Raw genomic sequence first — 5,561 nt, 5'->3', positions numbered from 1 at the left:
TCATGTAGGGGAGCTCATCAGCCCCCAACCCGTTCAGCTCGTCTACGGCCGCCTGAGCGGCACACAGGTTCTCGAGTGGCGTGGCGTAGACTGGGCGGTCTGCTCCCAGCATGCTGGCGATGGCCGCGCCGCACTTCTTGACGAGGCCGGCTCAGCTCGGCCCGCTAGGAGGCGGCGTACCAAAGGCGGCGCAGTCGACTTCGCGCTGGTGAGCCTCAGTGAGGCGTCTCATGGATGCTATCTTCTGGCCCTCCGTGATGAGGGCGAGGCGGCGTGCCTCCAGAGTCTCGGCGTCGGCGTCGGCCGGGATGGGGACGGACAAGTCGTGCAGCACCGCTTGTAGGGCGTCATGGGCGTTCTCGCCCGAGACGGCGCCGTGGCTGATGACCAGCACCTCAGTGATAGCGCTGCTGCCACTGTCGGCTCGAGGGAGAGGGTCGTCGATGATCACCACGTCAGTGGGGAAGGCGTCAAGCGATGCCGAGTCGGAGTCGACAAGCATCGGGTCGGTGGAGCCGACCGACTCCAAGTCCACAGCAAGCTCGCTGGAGACGTGAAGCTGGTCGAGGAGGCTGACGAGGCGGCTCTCGGGGTAATCTATGCCCGCGTCGGACGCGGGCTCGTCGGAGATGCGAGTCTCGCCAAGAAGGTCGGCGAGGCAGCTTGCCGCGCAGGCGTCGTCGATGCCTTGCAGCGCGTCAGGGCAAGCGCCATCGGGCGTAGCGGGCTGGCTATGCTCGCGGGGAAGGAAAAGGGTTCCCGTCCAGAGCAGGTCTCCGGACGACGGTGCACCTGGCCCCACGGTGGGCGCCAAATGCCGGGTGGTAGGTGCGACATATGCCAACGGGTGGCTTATCATTGTGGGAGCCAGTAAGACATCGCCGGTGCCTGGAAACGGGATAAGGCGAAGACATGCACGCCGGCGAATCTTACCCAGGTTCGGGGCTCTCCGTGGAGATAACACCCCTAGTCCTGCTCTGCGGGGTCTCTGCATGATCACTAGATCAACACAAGTAGCTACAAGTGCTCCTTGAGCTGTTTGGCTAGGGGAAGAAGAAGGGCAAGGCTAGCTCTCCTTTTCTCTCTATGTGGTGTGTAAAACTCTATGAGATCAACCCTTTGCATGGGTGTCCCAGGGGATTTATATAGGCCTACCCCCAGGGATACAATGGTAATCCGGCTAGGTACGGGTCCCAGCCATCAGTGTCGGTGCTCGCCGGCTTCTCCGCCGGCCGTTGGGGCCCGCCGACTGGTGGGTCCCGCCGGCTGTCGGCCTCTTGGCCGACAGGCCGGCCCCACCGCCTGGGGGCCTTGTCGGCGGCTGGTTACTGTTGCCTCGCCCCTGATGACGAGGGCTTTGTCCAGATAAGCGTGGCTACAGTGCCGCCGCCTAGCGGGCTCTCACTGTAGCCTCACCTCGTCTTGTCTCCTTAATGATGCACATGTTTCGAGGGAGGGAGGTAGCCGTCTATTGGGAGCCGGCTACGCCTCAGGCCGACTAGGGGAGGCCGGGCCGCCTTCGAGCGTCTCTCTGGTTGAAGGGGCCCGCTGCCCACGGGCCGTACTGGCGCCTGTCGTGGGTGACGTCGTGGTCAACAGGGCTACAATGCCGCGCCGGACGGGGGATGGCTGACCCGTACGGCGCCCTGTGGCCATGCATGTTCTGGGATTCGGGGGTGGTCGGCTGTACTACGGCCACGCCCCGTCTTATCACCGTTATGTGGGTGCAGCCCTGGTGGGTGCAGTCTTGGCCGGCTTCTGGGAGTCGGCCTTCTTCATGGCCGGCTTCTGGGAGTCGGTCCTCTTGGGGCCGGCTTCCTGGAGTCGGCCATCTCATAGCTTTCTTCGGGAAGGTTTTTGAGGCCGGGTCGCCTTCTGGTAGTCGGCCTTGGGGATAGCCGGCCAGAGGAAGGCGGCCCCGTGCTCTGGGTGCTTGAAGGCTCGACTGGCCTGATAATTTTTCGAAGAGCCAGGGGGAGTCGGTTAGGCTACCCGTGCCCATTTACTCTGACACAAAGGGTAACCTGTTCTTCTCCGTGAGGAGGTCTTGATGGGGCCACCCATGAGGGGGTCTTGAATCCGACGTGGATCGTCTCTGTAGAGGGGTCGCGGTCTCTCTCGAGGAGCAGATCCGTATGGATGAGCAATGCTCTATCTCACATATGAGCTAAACCAATGCTAACCCTAAAACGTAGGTGGAGGGGGAGTATATATAGTCTAAGGGGCGAAGGGGTACATGGGCTTTCGGCCCGGATACACTGCACGCAGGCAGGAGGGGCCGGATGTCCGGGCGATGGCCGGATGTCCGGGCTTTCCCGAGACGCCGGATGTCCGGGCGCTGGGGCCGGATGTCCGGGCTGGCGAGATCCAGCTTCTGGACGTTCTGTGACGGGGCGCCGGATGTCCGGGCTGGGGCCGGATGTCCGGGGCCTGGCCGGATGTCCGGGCCCTGTAGCACTTCGGTTGCTGGGTTGCTGCTATTGTTGACATCTTCAGGGGCCGGATGTCCGGGTCCTGTAGCCTTTCTCCGGTTCCTCTCGTCGTGCTCCTTCATCCTTGTACTTGGGGACTTGTCCATCATTCTGAGCATTTCCGAGAGGGTCTCCTTGGTACCTAGGCATGTGTAGTGTCCTTGGATTAGGTAGCAACCATGTCTCGCATGAATGGAAAGGAGAAGCATTTAGGAGCGGGTTCACCTTGTGTCCAATGGCGTATGTTTGAGGTCTCGTCGTATGTCCACTTGGGGCTTGAAGAGTAGTCATAGTGTACATGGGGATGATCGTCGGATGCTCCGCATCAAGAGTGTTACCTTAATGTTCTGATGATGTCTAGATATACATGTAATAAAATCTTATATAATGGGATGGATGGAGTGTTGTACTACATCATTTTTCAATTGTTGTTTAGCTTCTAATATTAACTTGGTGCTTTTAGGTACATATATCATTGCCAAAGATCCACACTTCGACCCTTTCTGCGTATGGGGCAATGAGATATTCATGAACCAGCATCAAGTGAGGAACTGATAAAGATTGTTATTAAAATGGGTCAAAAGATGTCAATCGAACTATTTGTTTACACTTTATGCAAGACAACAGTGAACTGCAAGATGGTAAGTAAGAACCCTGTAGCCTTCTTTTTACTGCCCATAATGAGTTGTGTTAGATGACAATATCTGAATCTTTTTTCTTTTGCAGTGGATCCTGAAGCAGTTTACTCAAGATTACCTCTCAAACTACATGATTGGCGGCCGGTCATCACAAGGGGTTGGACTAGAGTCCTGCATGCCTTCTGCATCTAGGACAGCACAATAGGGCCATTCCGCTTCACCTTGTTGAGCAACTAGAATGCCTGTCGCCTCTTTCTTTACCATCTGTAATAGTACAAGTATAGAACCCCAGTACATCATTCTTTATTTGGTGCTTATGTAATTGTTAAACATATGTACCTGTGAATCGAATAATGCATTGGTTGTTTGAACCTGATGGATATGAATAAAACTATAGCCTACTTTGAGGTTTAAATTAGGCACAATTTTAAATAGTAGCAATTAAATTAGGGCGAAATTATGTTGTGCAGGTCATTACGGCACACACGGTTGGTAAAACACAAACGTTTGTGATATACACCATAATCCGAGATGGTTCACAGAGAGGAAGCGTGTGCAAGCATGCACACAGTTGCCGTTTGCAAAGCGTGTGTGATGTCAGACACTATCACATACGGTGCGGGAAAACTAAATGTGTGTGATTGTACCTATCGTACACGGTTTATAATCATGAACTGTTTGTGATGTGCCAGGCATCGTAAATCTCTCGTGCCTGGAATTTGCCTAGAAAGCTCCCGTGCCTAGAATTTACCTGGTTTTAGGCAGAACCACAAAAGTCCCACAGTGATGGCAATGTGAGCACAAACGAGTAGCAAGGATGAAGCGTTTGGGATATTTGAGATATCGGAAACGATTATATAGGGACAACTGTATGCATCAAGGCTCCCCATCCCCGACGGTTTCTGGGTCGTGTGGGAAGGACCCCCCTATCGCCCACACTCACTTGGCGATGGTCCCAAATGCATTCGCGGAAAGGGGTTAAAAACTATTTGTTTAGGACCGACGCGTACCAGTGAAGTCTCATCGTAGTCAATGCCTTGAACTTGTTGAAAACCTTTTGCTACAAGTCGAGCTTTGTAGACAGTAACATTACCATCAGCGTCAGTCTTCTTCTTGAAGATCCATTTATTCTCTATGGCTCACCGATCATCGGGCAATTCCACCGAAGTCCACACTTTGTTCTCATACATGGATCCTATCTCAGATTTCATGGCCTCAAGCCATTTATCGGAATATGGGCACATCATAGATTCTTCATAGTTCGTAGGTTCGCCATGGTCTAGTAACAATACTTCTAGAACAGGATTACCGTACCACTCTGGTGCGGATCGTGCTCTGGTTGACCTACGAGGTTCAGTAGTAACTTGATCTGAAGTTTCATGATCATCATCATTAGCTTCCTCTCTAGTTGGTGTAGGCATCACGGGAACGAATTTCTCTGATCTGCTACTTTCCAATTCGAGAGAAGGTACAATTACCTCATCAAGTTCTACTTTCCTCCCACTCACTTCTTTCGAGAGAAACTCCTTCTCTAGAAATGTTCCATTCTTGGCAACAAAGATCTTGCCTTCAGATTTGTGGTAGAAGGTTTACCCAATTGTTTCCTTAGGGTATCCTATGAAGACGCACTTCTCCAATTTGGGTTTGAGCTTATCAGGCCGAAGCCTTTTGACATAACTGTCGCAACCCCAAACTTTAAGAAACGACAACTTAGGTTTGTTACCAAACCATAGTTCATATGGTGTCATCTCAACGGATTTAGACGGTGCCCTATTTAACGTGAATGCAGCTGTCTCTAATGCATAACCCCAAAACGATAGTGGTAAATCGGTAAGAGCCATCATAGATCGTACCATATCTAATAAAGTACAGTTACGACGTTCGGACACTCCATTACGCTGTGGTGTTCCAGGTGGCGTGAGTTGTGAAACTATTCCACATTGTTTTAAATGAAGGCCAAACTCGTAACTCAAATATTCACCTCCGCGATCAGATCTTAGAAACGTTATTTTCTTATTACGATGATTCTCCACTTCACTCTGAAATTCTTTGAACTTTTCAAATGTTTTAGACTCGTGTTTCATTAAGTAGATATACGCATATCTGCTCAAATCATCTGTGAAGGTCATAAAATAACGATACCCGCCGTGTGCCTCAACACTCATCGGACCACATACATCCGTTTGTATTATTTCTAATAAGTCATTGGTTCGCTCCGTTGTTCCGGAGAACAGAGTTTTAGTCATCTTGCCCATGAGGCATGGTTCGCAAGTATCAAATGATTCATAATCAAGTGATTCCAAAAGTCCATCTGCATGGAGTTTCTTCATGCGCTTTACACCAATATGACCTAAACGGCAATGCCACAAATATGTTGCACTATCATTATCAACTTTGCATCTTTTGGCATCAATATTATGAATATGTGTATCACCACAATCGAGATTCAACA

This window comes from Triticum aestivum, chromosome 4D (genome assembly GCF_018294505.1).
Source record: "Triticum aestivum cultivar Chinese Spring chromosome 4D, IWGSC CS RefSeq v2.1, whole genome shotgun sequence".
In the NCBI taxonomy this organism is placed as follows: Eukaryota; Viridiplantae; Streptophyta; class Magnoliopsida; order Poales; family Poaceae; genus Triticum; species Triticum aestivum.
This window is presented reverse-complemented; position numbering follows the sequence as displayed.